The 21042-nt window shown below is 37.5% G+C and overlaps 1 protein-coding gene and 1 pseudogene across 2 annotated transcripts in view; one reads left to right on the forward strand and one right to left on the reverse strand.

Annotated features, from left to right (window-relative positions):
* Positions 1 to 21042, forward strand: part of CWC27 (CWC27 spliceosome associated cyclophilin) — a 356917-nt gene that overhangs the window by 154832 nt on the left and 181043 nt on the right. The gene's annotated exons all lie outside the window — the stretch shown is intronic.
* On the reverse strand, positions 1565 to 18640 carry LOC138167482 (putative elongation factor 1-alpha-like 3; annotated as a pseudogene).

Here is a 21042-nt window from a genome sequence, read left to right on the forward strand (position 1 = left end):
CACAATGAATGGCTAGTTTCTCCCAGTCAAAAAGAAAATAATATCCAAGAGGTGAACTACCTGTTGGCTGCTCTCTTACCACTACTTGTCTTTGTTAACAGCTTCTGACAGCTCTCCAAGAAATATTAGATTCACATCTGATACTTAATCTTTAAATTGAACATATTACATATTTGCACACTTACTTTTGTTCCAGGTCCAAGGCTTTAGAAGTCATTAAGTAAAAGAATTTTTTTAAGTGTTTACATTGTCTCAAGAGGGGGAAAAAAACTAATTGGCTCATTACAAGTTTGATTATAACCAGTCTTCCCATTTGGGGATGAAGCTGTTAGCTATGCCAGACTGCTGTCAAGACCTTCCTTTAAATAAGATGTTTTTCTTTTATGTGACATTTTCTGTAGTGTTGCCAAAAATGACATCAAACATATAATTCATTTGAGCACTGAATTTCCTCAACATCTTGCAGCACTTAATCAAATATTTGAAAAAGATATCATTCTTTTCACAACTTTGCAGTATAAACCTGTGAATATGTTGCTATGAAAGTTACTTTGGACAAGTTTAATCTGTATGGTTGGGGAGAGATGGGTTGAGTGTTTTTTAAAAATTTGATAAATGCAATTTGCTAACAGTTTTAGAGTTATTATCTTTTTAAAAATATTCATATACACTCCTTGCATTTGGTTCAGTTGCAACTTTTTGGTATTAGCATTTTATAGAAGAATCTTACATTCCCCAAATTATATTAATAGCTACATTAAAGGAGTTGGAAATGCCTCAAAGGACTAAAGGAGTGATACCATCCTCAGACTAACAAGATGTCAAAATATTAAGAATAATGTTAAAGCATAAAACTCATTTGCATCAGTTATAAAAATGATGACAACACCAGAGTTTATGCTTGTTTTAAACACTAATCTACAATATGTTAAAATGTCAAAATAGGCATCTGAAAAAGCGTCATGAGCATTAGAATTTCTGATCCTGAAAATTTAGGTTCAGAATTCTCTGTAACAGAATGCCACAGATGGAAGGAACCTTCCAAATCATTTAGTCTGACCCTGTCATTTGAAAAATAGATGAGGGGGGCAGCTAGGTGGTGCAATGCATAGAGCACCGGCCCGGGAGTCAGAAGGACCTGAGTTCACATCCGGCCTCAGACACTTTAACACAAAAACTAGCTGTGTGATCTTGGGTAAGTAGCTTAAACCGAGTTGCCCTCCAAAAAGGAAAAAAAAATATATATATATATATATATATGAGGGAGGAAACTGAGGCCCAGAAAAGTTGACTAATTTACTTTCCACAGTGACTGGTGGAAAGCACCTGAGCAAGCCCTTCTGCTTCCCAATGCAGTGCCCTTTTTGCTGTACCATTAAGCCTCTTTTTTGGTAAATATTAACATGCATAAAGACGGTAAACTTTTAGCTAATCTTTTAAATATGACACAAATTAGGAGAAGATATGTGATCAAATCTTAAAAGTAGAAATCAGTACTTTGAAGAGATTACATTGTTCCTTTAAATGGGGGCACCTTTTGGAAATGAGGATGCAATAGTTAAATGTCTGACAAAATTAAACATTGTTGTGGGTGAAAACCAAAAGGACTAGGAATTAAAGCATGTCACAGGAAAATAGCATTTCCAAAGAAATATTCTCTCTCTTGTTTTAAGAAATATGTAAGTAACTACAATACACAGATCATTTGAACTCCTCTCTATCCCCATGGTTCTTTCAGTGAGCTTATGCAAGCAGATAGATAGGATGGATGGATAGCTAGACAGACAGATAAGTGGAAGATAGATAGAGAGGAGAGCTGAATGTATGTGAGCTTGTGGTCTTCTACAGTCTTTGTTTTGCTTCCTTTCCAGACTTATTTCACTTCCCTCTAACATTCCATGTTTCTGCCAAGGTAGACTATGAGATGTTCAAACTCAGTGTTCCCTTACTGTTCCTGTTTATTCATACAAGCTCTTCCCATAGATCTGACACGTATTCCTCAATGTCTTCTAAAAATTTTACCTTGATTTAAGACTCCACAAATGTATCACATTTTCCACAGAACCTTTCCTCATCACGCCAGATCATAGTTTTCTCCTCCTCTCAGATTATCTTGTATTTGTTTGTCAGATTGACATGCCACATCTAATCTCCAACCCCAAGTAAAATGTTAATGTTAGCTTCTTTAGGGCAGATAGAGAAACTATCATTTCCTGGTTGGTACCAAGCTAGGTGATACATAAAAGCAACTCAAGTAAATGAGCTTAGAGGTAATATTTTTGGAAATTCTTGGAAATAACCATTTAAAAGTCAGCAGTTGGAAATGGCAAACCAACCACTCTAGTATCTTTGCCAAGAAAACCCCAAATAGGGTCATGAAAAGTGGGACATAACTGAAACAAATAAACAACAAAAACAAAATTGAAAGAAAAAGTATAATAAAAATTAAATCAGGGAAAAAACTGTTAAGTAGAGAAGTGATATAACCAGATCTATATTTTAATAAAGTCAGTTAACAGTTAAATGGAGGACATGTTTGATTGGGGAGACTCACTAGACAGAGAGACCAATTAGCAGACTATTAATATATGATTAAGTTGAAAAGGGCCTAAATTATAAATGAAGAGAAGGGTAGAGATGAGAGATGTTGTAGATATAGAAATATGACAATATGTGACAACTCATTGAATAAGTGGGGTGGGGGATGGAGGAGAGTGAAAAGTTGAGGATTATGCCAAAGTTGTGAACCCCTTTAATTGGAAGGAAGGTGGTGCACTCAATAGAAACAAGAAAGTTCAGAAAAGAGGTAAGCTTTGGAGAAAGGATAGAGTTCTGTTTTGGATATGTTGAGTTTGAGATGTCTACAGAACATCCAGTTTGGAATGTCACATAAGCATATGCAAGTGCATTACTAGAACTCCTGAGAGACACCCCATATATAAACCTGGGAATCACTTGCATAGAAATGATAATTAAATCCATTTGGAATAGATGAAGTCATCAAAGGTTAACATTTATTGAATGGATGCCTGAATAGAGGCATAAGTAACTTAAGTATTTGGGCTTTGGCCCATGTGTATATATTTCTTCATTCACTAATAAGTGCCTTTTTATAAATGGGCTATTTGCACTTGGACTCCCTTATCTGCAAATAGGCAGGTTTACCCTGACCAACCTGAACGAAAAGCTTTTCTCAATGTTTAAACTGATCAGTTTACTCTTGGGGCAGTTTTTCCTTTGAGAGGACTTAGAGTGCTGGGAACTGGGTAGAGTTAACCAGGGAAGTGAGAGGAAAGATTCAGAGTTGAAGAGCTCCTATTCATTCTTCAAATATGGGCCCAATATATGTGAAAGGAAAGGGGTGATTCTATTTAGTGGAACAATAGAAATGCTGGAGAACTGCAGGATTGCACATAGGGTGGACTCAGGAGAGAACTACCACCTTTTTTTCTAATTAGTTAGAGAAATCTTCCTAGGAAGTGTAATTTTAAAAGCTATTTAAAGAAAGGAAAAGAGTTAGTTAACTAAGATTTCTTTTAAAAATGCCATGTTGCTTCAAACTACTTCTGTTTTTGAATTTCAGATCTGTCTTTGGCAAGTCTGGGTCCATTTCATTTCTGAAGTAGGAATAGAATGAGGTCTACATAAAAGCGCTTCAGCCTTTTAGCTGTTTAGATTCTTTTTTTTACTAAAGTGAATTCCATTTAAACCAGCTCTCCAATAGGAAAATGGTTCTAAATCCTTCTGTCCTGTGCTTATCATTATTTTGCCCTTTTAAAAATTCAAATTTAAGAAGGAATAATACCCTTCTATTACTTATCTAGAATACATTTAAATTTCTATATGTTGTCCACTTCTATAACACTAATACCAAACAAAATCCCTCAATAGAGGAAGATAATATCAAACTTGAATTATAGCGGGAATTCCCCTCCCCCCCAAAAAATTATTTTAGATATGTGAAAAAAGATAGATGAAGCTTGGTATTATGTTTTATTTAAAATTCATTGTGGCTCATCATGGTGAATAATACATAAAATGGTTGTGAAATTTTTATATAAAATGACATAAAGTGTTTTACAAATAAAGACCTCAGAGGAAATTTTAAAAGGAGAATAAATACATTCTTACTGTGAACCAAACTATGATTTTGCCATTTTGGTGTCAGTTGGACCCTATCCCCTGAAATGTTGGACCACTTCCATTTTGGAGAGTATGTAACAAATAAGATCTCTGGCTTATAACCCCGTTCACAAAAAAAAACCTGGGAATGCCATTATTTCATTTTGTTCTGTCCAAAAGACCCTTTGTTTCCCCTAATAGGATATCAAATATAGAAGAGACTTTACTAACTAAACCTGACCAAAAAGAGAGAATGTATTTATTTCCACTTAGGATTGCTATAAAGTCCATCTTCCCCACCACATAGTCCACTTAATTTGTAGTAAAAGGCAAGGTCTGGATTTGCTCCCCTACATTGTAGTTCTGTGCTTTGTTGTACTTGTTGTACTTTGATGTGCTTGTTCTATCAATCAGTCAATCAAAAAGCATTTATTAAATATACCAGCAGCATTCTATGTTAAGTGCTGGGGATAAAAGACGAGAGTGAAACAGTCCCTGACTTCAGCAAAATTATCTTCTCGCATTCTGTGTGTGTGTGTATGTGTGACATACACTTATATATGTTATTATCTCTATATATTCCATTGTGTGTCTGAGAAAAACTGCACTTTGGAAGTTCTGTGCCCCACTGCAGCCACTTAGAAAACAGACTGTCAGCATCACATAGGCCTACATGTAAATTAGTTGTATCACTGAAGAGAACATTTGAAATGTTTTAGTAAAATCTTAATTTACTGGGCTGTCCTAAAAGTCTTAGTTTTATGCTGTTACACCTTTTAAAAAAATGTCCTTGTCTCCCTCCCTCCTTAGAATGTAAGCTCTTCGTAAATCAGTTGTTTCATTATTTGTATCCTCAATGCCTAGCTTGGGGCCTGGTACATAGAAGATGCTTAATGAATGCTTCTTGATTGATTAATTGATATCCAGAGCTACACATCCTTAGTATAAGTATATATAAATCATGTGTAAAATAAATTCAAGATAATTTAGCTGGGAGGCACCCACAACTAGGGAGTGGGGGTGGAAACTACATAATCGTAGCATATGAGATTTGGGAGCAACCTCAGTGGCCATCGTCTAATCATTATACAGAAGGAATCTTCATTGTAATATATCCCTCAAAGAACTGATGAACTCTGAATGTGAATTGAAGTATCCTTTTTTTGCTTTTTTTCCTTGGGGTTTTTTTGTGGTTCTGATTTTCTTTTGCAACATGGCCTATATGGAAATATGTTTTGCATGACTACATATGTATAATTGATATCAAGTTGCTTGCCTTCTCTATGAGGGGAGTTCAAATGGGGGGAGGGAGAGAATTTGGCACTCAAACTTTATAAAAATGAATGGTAAAAATTTACATTTACAAAAATTACAATTGGGAAATGTTTAATGAAAGAAATAAAAATACATGTTTTTCATATTAAACTGTTTTAATGGTCTCAAAATTCTGTGACAGATTTTTGGTCAAGTTGTTTCCACTTAAAAATTACTGATTTTAAAAACTAATAACTTAAAACTGGTACAAAACAAATGATCCACAAAAACTTTCCTTTCCTCCTGAAGCTTTTATGATGTATTGTAATCATTAACTAATCTTTTACTATTAAACTTAAATGACCAATTGAGACAAACAGTTCTGAGACCGTTCTTCCACCACTAAGACTAGGGTGGCAGGTGTTGTAAATATACATTTCCTCTTCTGGGCCTTCTGGGAAGATGTTGTGACCTTGCCAGCTCCAGCAGCCTTCTCGTCAGCTCCCTCCATAACACTGACTGCAGTAGTCTGCTTCATATCACAAACAACCAAACGACTTGGAGGAGAACAATCAGAGAAGCTCTCCACACACATGGGCTTGCCTGGAATCATGTCAACAATGGCAGCATCACCAGAATTCAGGGATTTAGGGCTATCTTCCAGCTTCTTACCAGAACGACAATCTTCTTTTCCTTCAGTTCAGCAAACTTGCAAGCAATATGAGCCATGTGACAGTCCAGAACAGATGTGTAGACAGCACTGATTTGGCCTGGATAGTTCAGGATAATAACCTGTGCAGTGAAACTAGCTCCTTCCTAGGTGGGTCATTCTTGCAATCACCAGCCACATTACCACGGCAGACATCTTTGACAGACACGTTTTTGACATTGACATCATCCCCTGGCAAAGCCTCACTCAAAGCTTAATGGTGCATTTTGTCGGACTTTACTTCGGTTGAAACATTGACTGGGGCAAAGGTGACCACCATGCCTGTTCTTAGAACACCGGTTTCCACTTGGCCAACAGGTATAGTACCAATACCACCAATCTTGTAGGCATCTTGGAGGAGTAGACGGAGGGGGTTGTCAGTTGGACGAGTTGGTGTCAGGATGCAATCTAAAACTTCAAGAAGTGTGGTTCCATTAGCATTGCCATCCTATGAGTGACTTTCCATCCCTTGAACCAAAGCATATTAGGGCTTGGCTCCAACCATTCCAACCTGAAATTGACACAAAAGCTTTGGGTGAGAGTTGTAGCCAATTTTCTTAATATAGGTACTGACTTCCTTGACAATTTCCTCATATCTCTGCTGGCTGTAGGGAAGCTCAGTGGAATCCATTTTGTTTACATCAACAGTCAGTTTTTAAAAATTTATTTATTTTTAGTTTTCAACATTCATTTCCACAAGATTTTGAATTACAAGTTTTTCTCTCCCCATCTTTCCCCTACTCCCACCCCAAAATAGCAAGCCTACTGAATACCCCTTCCCCCAGTCTGTTCTCTCTAATATCCTCCCCTTTCAACCCCCCTAACTTTGTAGTAACAATCAGTTGTTTTACACCTGGTGTGTAGGTCTGCCCATTCTTTGAGATACCAGCTTCAAATTCACAGACACCAGCAGTAACAACCAGGACAGCACAGTCAGCCTGAGATGTGCCTGTAATCATGTTCTTGATAAAGTCTCTCTGTCTTGGCGCATCAGTAATGGTCACATTATTTAGTGATCTCAAATATCCACAGGGAGATATTACTAGTGATACCATGTTCATGCTCAGCCTTCACCTTATCCAAGACCCAGGCACATTTGAAGGAGCCCTTTCCCATCTCAACAGCCTCCTTCTTGAACTTCTCAGTGGTTCTCTTATCAGTCCCACCACATTTCTGACCTCAAACCTAAATTTGGCTCTTTGAAACTTCCATGCCTTACTCCTAGTTCTGCCCTCTGGGGCCAGAAGAATAAATCTAATCCCTTTATGTGACAACTTTTCAAATATTTGAAGATAGTTATCTTGTCTTTCTGAAGCTTTCTTTTCTCCAAACTAAGTATGCCCACTTCTTCAACATAGTCCTCATATGATGTGAACTCAAGGCCTTTCACCATCTGGTTGTCCTCCTCTAGACACTCTCTGGTTTATCACTATCCTTTAATTGTGGTGCCCATAACTGGATATGTTACTCCAGATGAGTAAGGTTGACAAGGGCAGGGTACAGTAGGAATATTATTTCCCTTTACCTGTAAGCTACACCCTTAATGAAGTCCAAGATTATATTAACATTTCTCCCTATTGAATTTCATTTTACTACTAGATTTAACCCAGTGCTCTAGCCTGTCAAAGTCTTGTCTGTCATTCCATGTTAGGTATCTCTCATAGCTTTAGGTCATATACAAATTTGATGTAACTATGTCTTTATGCCAAGTAATTGATAAAAATGTTAAAAATGGTGCAGAACTAAGCATAGATCCCTGTGGGTACTCCCCCAGAGACTTCCAACAATCTTGACATTGAACAATTAACAACTGTTTTTTGAGCCCAGCCTTTCAGCTGTATCTGAATCCATCTGATTCTCTTATCATAGAGTCCACATTTCTCCATCTCCACAAAGATAGTATAAGACATTTTATCAAAAGTTCTGCTAAAATCTAGGTAACATTTATCCACAACACTTTTTTTCATCTACTATGTTATTAAAATTTTCAAAGAACATGGTATTAGACCAGCATAATCTATTCTTGATAAATCTGTCAATCAATAATCATTTTTTAAGCACTGGCTCTTCAGTTGTAGAATCGTCTCAGTAATAAGGGTCAAATGAGCTATGGGTGGCAGATTCTGCTCTTTTTCCTTTCTTGGAATTTCAGGGGAATTTTTGGAAAAATTTCTTGGAAATCAGGGCATTTGCTTTTTGACACTAAGTCAGAGGATATCACAGGAAATGGTAGTATGTAACTTAAGGGGAATTGGTTATAAGAGATGTTGTAGAGACAAATGACCGATTTGGATACCAATTAGACATATAGAGTGAGGAATCAAGGACAATGCCAAGGTTGTAAACCTGGATTCCTAGCAGACTGATGGTTCCCTCAATAGAAATAGAGAAGTCTGGAAGAGAACTGAGTTTGGGAGGAAAGGTAAACTTTTGTTTTGGACATGCAAAGTTTGAGATGCCTATGTTATATCTCATTTGAAATGTCTATATTAGCATGGTGCTTGGTATGTGAAAAGTGCTTATAAATGCTTTTTGACTGACTGACTGTTGACATACTAGAGCTTGGGAGAATGACTATGTCTAGATATCTATCTAGATCTGCAAAGAGATGACAGTTATATGCATGGGAGAGAGGGTAGAGAGATGAAAATATGGTATAGGACAGAACTTTAGAGTACCCCCACACTTAGGGTACAAAGTAGAAACAATAATGGAATCTAGACTAGAAAAATCTCTTGTCTTTTTGTCCAAAGTTGAACGAAGTGATGGTAAAGGCAGTATGGCTTACTCAGCAGTGGTCTCAAACTCAAACTGCATAGATTTGTTTATAAAACTTTAAAGCACTACTTACTATGTTTGGACTATTTAAAATTTGCTAAGTTCTCATTTCTCTTTACAAAAGTTTTTTAGTCTGATTATATATCTGTCTTAAATGGTTACATAGCATGATTTTAGTGGTATAATGCAGCCTCAGGCTTCCTACCATGAGTCTGAGTTCCTGTTTGAAGGAAAAAAGATCTGAGTCTAGTTTGGATTCCAGCACTAACTTTATGGGCCATCTTAGGGGACTACCTCATTTTTTGGTATTGTGTTACAGTTTACCAATTCCAAAATAGGTGTTATGGGTATATGGACAAGAGTCACAGAGGATTAATTAGACTTATTGTGGCTTGTACTGATGGAGGTGGTACCAACATTGATCAAACCACAGATCTATCAGAATATTACAGTGCCATGAGCAAAATCATTAGAGAGGTAGGAAGTTCCCACTGCAGACATTTAACTCTTCATAACCATTGGACCTATGCTTTGGGGTAGCTGCCAACAGGTAAACTAGACTTCATTTCTTTTTATCTGACCCCAGGAGTAGCAGGGTTATATATAACACACAATGTATTAACCTCTGTTTCCTTACCCAAATATAATTAGTTTTAAGAAAATAGCACATATATAATTTTGCTTCTTATAAGTAATATAACATGACACAATTCAAGCAAAAGCTCAAAAAGATCTAAGTAAACAAGCATTTTATTAAGTATTTTCTGTATGCCAGGCCCTGTGCTAAGCTCTAGGGTTACAAAGAAAGGCAAAAGAGTCCCTGTTCTCAACGAGTTTACATTAGTATGGAGGAGACAACATACTAACAACTGCAAACCCAAAATACACATACATGGGATACAATGGAGTGAATCAACTGAGGGAGAGGACTAACATTGGCAATTGGGATTGGGGAAAGCTTCTGGTAGAAAGCAGAACTTTAGTTGGCACTTGAGAAAAGCAAGGAGCTGGAGAATAGGAGGGAGAATTCCAGGCCTAGGGGATAGCCAGTTCAAATACATGGAGTCTAGTCTTGTTCAAAGAACAGCAAGAAGGACAATGTCACTCGGTCATGGGGCCTGTACCAAGGTGGCAGCAGTGTCAGAAGAGAGAAGGGGGTATATAATAGAGATGTTACAAAGGTGGAAATGATAGGACTTAGCCAATTGGACATGAGAGGTGAGAGAGGAAAGTGTGGAGGGGGAAACAAAGAAGACTGGAAAGGTAGGAAGGGGACAGGTTATTAAGGATTTCAAAAGGACAAACAAGATTTTATATTTGCTGCTAGAATAGAGAGCCATTGGAGTTTATTGAATGGGAGGTTGGGGAGGATGGAATTACATAGTCAAACACAGTCTTTAAGAAGATCAATTTTACAACAGAATGGAAGATGGACTGAAATGTGGAAAGTCTTGAGGCTGGGTTGGCCAACCAGATTATTGAAATAGTCCAGTCGTGAAGGAACGAGGGCCCATACCAAGGTAGTTGCAGTATCAGAGAAGAGAAGAGTGTACATAGGAGAGGTGAAGGTAGAAACAAAATGACTTAACACCTGATCAGACATGAGAGGTGAGAGAATAAGCAGTTTGTGAGTCTGGGTGACTGAGAAAATGGTGGTGGCCTAGGCAGTAATAGGAGAGTAAGGAAGAGAAGAAGCCTTAGGGGAAAAGATAATTTGGTTTTAGACATTTTAGGTTTTAAGATGTTTATGGGACATCCAGTTCAAGATATCCAGTAGACATTTGGAGATCAGAATGGAGGTCAGCAGAGAGGTTAGAGCTGGATAAGTACAATCTGATAATCATCAGCATAAAGAAGATAATTCCTTATGAGGGATCAGTTGGATCCTAAGTCAGTGATTCCATTATGACATTACCAATGGAGATAGTATTGAGGGAGAAGAGAAGAGGGTATAGGACATAACTTCTGGGAGCCCCTAGAGTTACTGGGTGTGACCTAGATGAAAATCCTACAGAGGATACCGAAAAGGAGTCGTTAATGAAGTGAAAGATCTGTTACAAAACCTGAAGAAAAGACAATATCAAGAAGATGATCAATATTGTCAAAGGTTCCAGAGAGGACAAGACAAATGAGAACCAATAAAAGGGGAAGAGAACAAGAACAAGCATTTATTAAGTACCTACTATGTGCCAAGTAATTTACAGATATTATTTTATTTGAACTTCACAACAAGCCCCAAGAGGGAAATGCTTTTATTTCCCCATTTTACAGTTGAGAAGACTGAGGCAGACATTTAGTGACTTGGTCAGGGTCACACAGCTAGTAAGGATCTAAAGCTGGATTTGGACTCTGGTCTTCCTAACTCCAGGACCAGTAGTTAACAGATCCCAGGTAACTTTTGAAAGTGAAGTTTCAGTGGAGTGTTGAGGTCAGAAGTCAGACTGCAGAAAGTTAAGAAAAGAATGAGAGGAAAGGAAGTAGAGGCCTCCATTTGTAGAGGGAGTGCATTTTAAATAATGTAGTATCAGCTTCTGTACACCTTTGTACTTCTCAGGAGTATGTTAGGAGAAAATGAAATAATTTGTGTGAAAACCACAGTAACAGCATGGATGATGACTACAAATTTTCCACTAGTCTTTGTTTTTAACTGTCTTGAGCTACAGTACAATCAACTCTTCTGATTCTTCCTGTGTCCTCCCATCATCCTTCACACCTGTGTATTTCATCTGTAACTCTGGAACTCATCCAAGAATAGCTTAAAATTGACCATAGAACATTCCTGCCAGTCTTCTTTCTATATGTGGCTTACTGCTTCCTGTTTGCCATAGAATAGTGATTTGATATCTGATACTTTCTCTTTGTAGAACATTCATTACAACTCACCTCAGCTGAGCAGTGATCACTTGGGCTTCAGTGTGTTTGAAATGACAAGATTTCAAAATGTTAGGGAGACACTTTTTTCTCTACCTAGAGAATGCTCCTGAAGTTTATTCAGAAGTTAAAGTTGGTAATTGCTACTGTAGCTTGTAGCTTTATACCAGGGGAGAGAGTATCATCATTTTGTCAACTTTCAACTTAGATTGAGCTTAATTTTGCATTAACATTGTTTTACTGTTATTCTAGTTGTTTAGAATGTGTCTATATTTCTTATCTTCAGTATCATTGAACAAAATGACTAGCAACAGCACTTTAAGTACCATCCGGTGTTCAGAGCAAAGCACTGTACTAGCTTCTGTTGGAAGTAAAATTTTAGTTGGCGCTGCTCCTGCTTCTGTTAAGGATGTTTTTCTTTCAGCTTGATCAGTACAAGTTGATAAATGATCCTGGTCATCTTTAAGCCTTGTAACATAATGCCATGTGATTTTGATTAAATGATCTATCGATATATTTTTGTGTATGTGCTTCTAGGATATGCTTATCAGGAATATAGGAAATTATATGGAGGTACTTTTCAATTCAATAGATTCTACGTTTTCTAGTTTTATGAATGATTTCATTATGGACTATTATAGTATCTTACAGCTTCTTGAAAGGCTCCCTACCAGATCAAAAATGTAAGTTGGTATTAACATCCATCTCATTTGTTGCATTGTCAAGCATGGTTGCATAAGATAGATTGAATAAAATGAGACATTCTGCAGTTCTGCTTTATACTATTTGTGATGGGAAATGAATCAGACAAACTGCTGTCAGCACTAGTTCAGCCAAACTCTTCTGCTTTGAAATGGTCTCGGGTAAACATTTATAACAATTTCCAGCATCCAGATCTGATCAGTAAAGATAGCATTTCAATGCTTTTCCTATATTTGGTTAAATAAGCAATATAAAATTTGCTCTGTAAAATGCTTGATTTTTTTTTTTTTTGTCATCAGTGGTGAAGTTAGGATATTCATGATCAGGAACACATAGACCTGAACCTAGTGGTTTGAGTGTACTCAAAACAACTTATTTCCTTCTCACAGGGCCAAATTGTTGGACTCATTGTCTATGTCTGTGCCCCTTGAACCTACAATGGGAACATACTGCTCCCCTCAGATCAGACCTACTGACTTGCTGGACTGCCTTCCTGCTTTCACTTAATAACAGATGCCCTTAACATATAATGGGAACACACTGCTTCTCTCCCAAGTGGGCCCTCCTAATCCTCCATACAGCTGCTCTGGCCTTATGTTCATTTGGGGACAGATCCCTGGCTGTTCTATGCACTCTCTGGACAGTTCTCTGGATCCTATCCACTAGGGGACAAATCCCTGACATCTTCTCCAGACAGATCCCTGGCCTCCTATCCATTCTGGACAGCTCTCTGGCTTCCTGTCCAATTGAAGACAGATCCCTGGCTTTCTGCCCTTATTCACACCACTGCAAGGATGTATCCTTCTGTCTCATTCTCCTTTGGTCAACTCACTTGACCCACCTACTGCTCTCTAAAATGACCATCCCATACATATCACCTTAGACATGTATTGTGTGGAAGGGAACTTTTTCATTAACTCAGGTCATCTAATTACACAGAAACACTAATACAGGCACAACGGAAAGAAAAGGAGAGAGATTGTAGAAAAACAGATTAACATTTGCCCCAAAAAAAAAAAAAAAGCTAAAGCAAGGAGTTATATTCACCTTCTCTTCTTTTCTATAGTGGGAAAACACTGAACTTGGAGACATAAGATCTAACTTCAGGGTCTGACTCTACCACATTAATCTATGAGTTTGGACAAGTCACTTAATGTTTCTGTGCCTCGGTTTCCTCATTCCTCTATGAGAGGCTTTTTTCTGATCTTTAACCCCCTAAAATGATTCTTTGTATTTTCTTTGTGTTTAAATGTATACATGTGGTTTCCTCACAGTAAAATGGAAACTCCTTGAGGGCAGGGACTATTTGTTTTTATAGCCCCAGAACTGAGCGTAGAGCTCTGTGTCTAGTAGACTTTTAATAAATGCTTAATAAATGAGTTAAATTGCCCTGGAAGACCTAAACCATCCAAAGAGCTCTGTTCTATCCAACAAGAATAAACAGGTGTAAAAGTGCAGATCTGACCATTTCATCTTCATATTCGGTGAACTGTAGTAGTTCCCTATTGCCCCCAGTATGCAGCATGTAAAGACAGCTGGCACAGTGGATAGAGCACTAGGTCCAAAGTTGGGAAGACCTAAATTCAAATGTGGCCTCATACACTTACTTAGCTATATGACCCTGGGCATGTCATTTAACCTCTGTTTGCCTCGGTTTCCTCACCTATACAAATGGGGATAATAATAGCACCTACCTCAAAGGGTTGTGGTGAGGGTCGAATGAGATAATATTTGTAAAAAACCCTTATCACAGCTCCTGGCACATGGTAGACACTGTATAAATGTGTATTCACTTCCTCCCTACTTCCTTCCTTTATATTTTATGTTAAAACAAATATAAAATCTTTTGTTTGGTCTTTAAAGCCCAAACTTGGCCATTTCCTACCTTTCAAGACTTCTTATAGTTTACTCCCCTCTACCCACTCTATGATCTAGTGACAGTGGCCTCTTTGCTATTTCTTACAAAAGACATTCCATCTCCCAACCCTGGGGATGTTCACTTCCTATGTTTCCCAATGTTCTTCCACATATTCTGAGCCTTGTGGATTCCTTCGAGTCTCAGCTAAAATGCTACCTTCTGCAACAACTTTTTTCTGGTTCTCCTTAATGCTGATGCCTTCCTTCTGAGATTATCTCCAAATTACTCTTCCTGTACCTAATTGTTTGCATTTTGGATGTGCCTTTCTACCACCCCCATTAAGTTGTGAGCTCCTCAAAAGTAGGAACTGATTTTTTCCTTTCCTAATGGGTACTTACTGAATGCTTCTTGACTTAACTAAATTCCATACAATGTAATTAGATTTTGCAGACTAATTCTAAAGGCAAACTCCTGGATTTGATCAGTGTAATTACTACTCTTTATCAGTTATAGATCATAGACTTTTTATCGCTTCATTTGTGATTCAATGAGTTGCTGGGGGAAATATAATTTATCCCCTGGTGGCACATATTTCTGATTACAAACCTCTCAGAAATTAGGAGGCTGGACCACAGAAGACATATATATTTCATTTGTCACCAAACTTTTTTCAGCTCCTTGATAGTTCCATGTGTTATTTGTTGCTCAGAAGTTTTTAGTATTGTCTGATTCTTCATGACCCATTTTGGGGGTTTCTTGGCAGAGATACTAGAGTGGCTTACCATTTCCTTCTCTAGTTCATTTTACAGATGAGGAAACTGAGGCAAACAGGGTTAAGTCACTTGACCAGGGTTACACATCTAGTAAGTCTAAGGCCAGATTTGAACTCAGGAAGCTGAGTCTTCCTTATCCAGGCCCAACACTCTATCTCCTGTGCCATCTATCTGCCCTGTAGTTTGATAGGACTTGCATATATTTGAGCTCTGCCAGTTTTGCCTTTTAAGAACCCAGAATCAGGGGTGGCTAGGTGGTGCAGTGAATAGAGCACTGGCCCTGGAGTCAGGAGGACCTGAGTTCAAATCTGATCTCAGACACTTAACACATACACACACACACACACACACACACACACACACACACACTAGCCGTGTGACCTTGGGCAAGTCACTTAACCCCAAATGCCCTACATTCTCCCTCCAAAAAAAGCAAAAAAAAAAAAAAACCAAACCCAGAATCACTTCTTTTTAACTCCTACCCAGTTCTACTCTTTCTCCTTTCTGGAGAAGTCTTCAGATTTTTCCTTCTTCTTCCCTACTCTCCTACATTTTCAGGTCTCTTTTATGTGTTGTTAGAATAAAAAATTCTTAAGGACAGGCTATCTTTCTTTTTTGCTTGAAGTTCTATTTCCAGACCGCCACACTAGAATGAGGCATCAAAGAAGGATGTAAGTAGAGGTTTCCAAGTATAATTTAAGTATATTAATAAAGTGTGAAATACAGCTAACTCGTACATTTCATGAGTCCAAAAGGGATCCCATTTGAAATTCCTTACAAATGTGGCCTTATATTGTATGGAATTAATGCTGTAAATTTTTTTTTTAATGGGTGAACTTGATTAGTTAAATCATGGCTTTCATATTAAAGCTGGGGGAAATTTTTCATTTTTTACAATATTAAGGACACTAAATATTTATTGATTACCAAAAAAAACCCCAATTAAATATATAGGAAGTTGGAATAGAGAAAGAATAGTATAGAAAAGATGTACCAGAAATAGATCTCATATAAAATGCTTACTGGAAAGTATATGTGTTGACAGAGACAAGACACATCTAATTTAATATTATTTCTAAGTGTTCATTCATTCAAATAAAGACTTAAACTTTCTGTTTGGGAGAAGGGAGGGTGTGAAGGGGAAGGAATACTACTGGGATTAAAAATAACATCCTTATTAGGTAAGAATTGGTAAAAGCACTCCAATTATGGAAGCTTAGCAGACATTATAGCTAGGGTAGCCAACTAAGGACCCTTCCATCTTTCCACTGTGGACTTGCTAAGGGGAATTCAGAGGTACCAGGTAGTAGTTTGTTGGGGTTTTTTTTCTTTTCTTCTCTCATACTTTTAGGAAGTATGCTTTGCAGAAAATAGAAGCTGGGAGTCATTAGCAGTTATGAAATTGTTTGAGGCTATGAAAGTAGTATTGGGAGTTGCCTACTGCCTTCAGCTTGTATGGGGTTGGGATGGATGTTCCTGTAAGCTCATATCACCTACCTGAGTGTCACTTGTCTCTTAAAGGACCCAGTTGCTGCATATAGTTCCCTAAAGACAAAAAGTCTTTTCAACAAATGAATTCTTGTTTAAGAAAGGCTCTGGGCAAGCTACAGTCTCCATGACTTCAGTTACTCCTTTCAGTTAGGACAGAAACTGTATTAATGTGAAAAGAAGGAAAAAGCTATGTCTACATATACACACACATGTCTGTATATATACATATGTGCAGATATATCTATATCTAGATATAAATGGGAGAAAAGACAGAAATAGTTTTTCTACAGAAACTACTGTTATAAAAATGAATTTCAGGTCAATTGAAATCATTTGTTTCCCTGTGTTTTAACAATCCTAATTTAGCTAATTTTTGTTTAATCTGGTAATCTGCAATGACCTCTCCTCAACAGTTGCATAACATTGTTGCCTGTCTCAGAATATCTTCCCCATTCTCTTTCCCAAACCCTGAGAGGCTGTGCAAGGAACATGAGGAAAGTCATTCCACTAGAGTCTATAAAGTACTTTAGGATCATTGGGAATGAATGGTGTTATATAAATGGCAGATTGTTTCATAACAGTTTCTAAAACAATGAGATAATGTCTGTTAAAGGACTTTAAGCCTTGTTGAGAAAGGCTGTACATAAATACAAGTCATTTTTACTTTTATATTCCTTTATGTTTTGCTGAGCAATTTAAGACTTACTCATTATATGCCTTAAAGTTCTAAGTGTTTCTGGTGTTCTGCCTCTCTGGGCCTGGAGAGTTAGGTTTTGCTTGTTTGATTTTGCAGCCAAGTGTTTAGATGTTACCCCATTTGGCGCTGGGATTTTCGTCATCTTAAATCCTGGCAAAAGTAAAATCTGAGGTCTAGTAAAGGTCTGTTTTAAGGATTCAGCATGTATTTAAACTCTCAAAACAGAAACTTATTATTATATAATTCTAAATTTTTTTTTCATTTTGGGAAAATGTACAATAACTTGTTATTGCTATACAGTACACTGACTCATTGATGTCTTCATGTACCTCAGAGAAGTCACGTTAAAACCAAATACATGATATATATGCAAATTTAAGCCATTTATTTTGTTCACATTACAAAATTGTTCCCTTGGTAAGAAGCATCTCTTAAATCTTACATAGAACATTAGCAGGCTTCTTTTTTTTTTTTTAAGCAATTGGGGTTAAATAACTTGCTCAAGGTTACATGGCCAGTTATTTCTGGGTGTGGTGCTAAGTATCTGAGCCCGGATTCAATCCCCAGGTCATCCCAACTCTGGGGCCGGTGCTCTTACTCACTGTGCCACCTGGCTGCCCCTAAGCAATTGGGGTTAAGTAACTTGCTCAAGGTTACACGGCCAGGTGTTTCTGGGTGGGTGCTAAGTGTCTGAGCGCGGATTCAATCCCAGATCATCCCAACTCTGGGGCCGGTACTCTTACTCTCTGTGCTACCTGGCTGCCCCATTACAGGCTTCTTAATCCAAATTCTCCATGGCCAGCTCTTGTTCAACCATATGAAGGATTCTTCACGTACAAGCTCCATGAACACAAGAGATTATGTTCTCTAAATTTTGCATCATCCCTAGTACCTCACTCAGTGCTTTGCACACAGTAGTCTCTTCATACATTTTTATACGATTAATATGTTTTTATTGAACTGACTATTGGAGTATATGAAACTGTTCTGAGAGAGTTCTATTCCAGTCCCTTAGTCTCCTCCCACCCCTCAGTCTGTGGCCTTCTTTACCTTTCTAAGCCTCTTTTCCATTACTTTTCTCTGCTTTGGCAAACTTTTTCATTTTTTATTGGTTTTCATTTGTCAGTAAAGAATGTTACCTTTTAGCAGTTGAAAAATTAGAAATTGGAAAAATGAGGTCATTTGAGGTCAAACATCAAAGAAAGAAAAGGAAATGTCAATGCATATCACTCCTTCCCTCTGCTTGAATTATCATAGAAAATGCCTTTTCAACTTCTACCTCTTATTCATTGATCACTCTGATCCAAGGAGTCAATTTCCACTTTAGCAGAAAAAAAAGCCATAATGGAATTATCTACCATTTTATATTATATGTATTAATGGTTCCTTCCATTTATTATAATTGGATAATTAACAACTATTGGTAAAAATGATTCTAAAAATAATGGAATTATTGTTGCAATTATTACTATTACTCAGCATACTGAGATTTAAATTAATCCTTGGATCTCATTTTTAAAGTACTCTTAATAGGAGGTAGAACTAATTCCATTGAGGATAAGATAGATGAATAGATTAAATTCTTTAACTTTTTGAGATTACATAAAACATTTACAGATTTCACATGTTTAACTCTGTTTTTTTCCAAACTGTTTTAATTTCAAATATATTTTTGGTTTCTATCTTTACGGCAGAATTTTTCACTTTTAGTCCAATAATGGTAGGATGGCAACAGCTTCATAACAGTTACATCATTCAGTGAGTCTGGCAACTATTTTGCTGTTAAAAAAGGAAAAATAAAAATTGTTTATTTTGCATTGACGTCACCTATTTTAACGTAGGTAGTAGATAGGTTTTACATTATTAAATTCTAAAAGTTGGGGAAACTCTAAATTGAAGAAAACTCCAGATTGAAAGTTTACCATGCCAGTAGTACTGAATCCCAGTTTTATTCCCCCCAGTGGCTGCTCTAGATCTTCTCTTCACTCCACAAACCCTTCATCCCCACCCAGTCCCATCCCTCTCAGCAGATGACCTCACCATCTACTGTACTCATGGGAAATCATCAAACAGGAATTATTTCAACTTCACCCCTCTCTTCCTTAAAATTTCTTAATATATTCACTCTTCCTGTCTTCTTTCCTTCCTATCTCAGAGAAAAAAATCATTTCTTTACAAAGCTGGCCTTTCCACCTGTGACCCCATCCTGTTCCCTCCTTCAGGAAGCATAGAATGTTAGACCTTCAAGGAACCTTAGAGATCATCTGGTAAAACTCCAACATTTGGGGCAGCCAGGTGGCACAATGAATAGAGCACTGGGCCTGGAGTCAGGAGGACATGAGTTCAAAACTGGCCTCAGACACTCAACACTCACTAGCCATGTGACCTTGGCCAAGTCAACCGCACTTGCCCTGCCCCTTCCCTGCTCCAGAAAGCCAAAAAAAAAAAAAAAGGCACAAAACACCTACATTTACAGATAAGGAAACAAAAATATAGTAGAAGTTATTTGCAGAATGACCTATAACCGTTAGTGGAATAACCAGGTCTAGAACTCACATTTTCTGACTCCTGACCCTTTGTTCTTTCCATTACCCCATTTTTCTATCACTTGTCTCCTTGCCTTCCTCTGAGCTCCTTTGGAACTCTGAAACTCTCTAAACCCATGTACCACATCCTATTTTGCTTAATTCCAGATGTCTGAACTAGAAACAATGTTTAGAGGCTTCAAAGAAGCAGATTTAGGCTAGATATGCAGAAAACCTTCTAAAAACTGTGTGTCCAAAAATGAATGGGCTGCCTTGGGAAGTAGTGAGTTTCCCTTCTCTAGAGATAATTGATTGTGTTATGTCAACTTGGAAAGAGGTCTCTGGTGGAGTGTCCCAGGGATCTGAGCTGACCTTCTGCTTTATTATTTAATTTTCTTCCTTTTTTTTCTTAATATGTTTGTTTACTTTTAGTTTACAAGATTCAATTCCACAATTCCTTGAGTTTCAAATTCTGTCACCCTCTCTCCCCTCCCCCCACCATTGCAGCATAACAGTCAAGTATAGGGTCTGCAAATACTTTCACATTAGACATTAGTCAGATTATAAGGACGGATTGTATCAGATGGAATGAAAAATGATAAAGAGGAAATAAAACCAAACAAGAAAAAGATCAGGTAGTTTGCTTCAATCTGGATTCAAACTCAGTTCTTTCTAGTTCTTTCTCTGGTTGTAGACATCTCTCTCCATTATGAGTCTTTTGGGATTGACTTATATCACTGCATTGCTAAGAAGAGTCCAGTCTATCAAAGTTGGTCATCACACATACATTGTGTCTGTAATTGTGTACAAATTTCTCCTGGTTCTACTCTTCTCACTCAGCATCAGTTTGTATAAGCCTCTCCAGGTAAATATGAAGTCCATCTGCTCCTCGTTTCTTATAGCACAATAGTATTCCATTACATGTATATACCACAACTTGTTTAGCCATTCCCCAATTGATGGGCACCCCCTTTAATTTCCAGTTCTTTGCTACCACAAAAAGAGCTGCTATAAACATTTTTGTACATATGGGTCTTCCTCCCACCTATGATCTCTTTGGGATATAACACTAGAAGTGGTATTGCTGGGTCAAAGGGTATGAAATTATTTATGGCCCTTTGGGCATAATTCCAGATTGTTCTCCACAATGGTTGGATCAGTTCACAACTCCACCAGCAATGCATTTAGTGTTCCAATTTGCCCACATCCTCTCCAGCATTTGTCATTTTCCTGTTTTGTCATCTTAGCCAATCTGATTGGTG

Source organism: Petaurus breviceps, unplaced genomic scaffold (assembly GCF_028583685.1).
Source record: "Petaurus breviceps papuanus isolate PSGF00001 unplaced genomic scaffold, PetGlider_PUasm1.0 229, whole genome shotgun sequence".
Taxonomy (NCBI): Eukaryota; Metazoa; Chordata; class Mammalia; order Diprotodontia; family Petauridae; genus Petaurus; species Petaurus breviceps.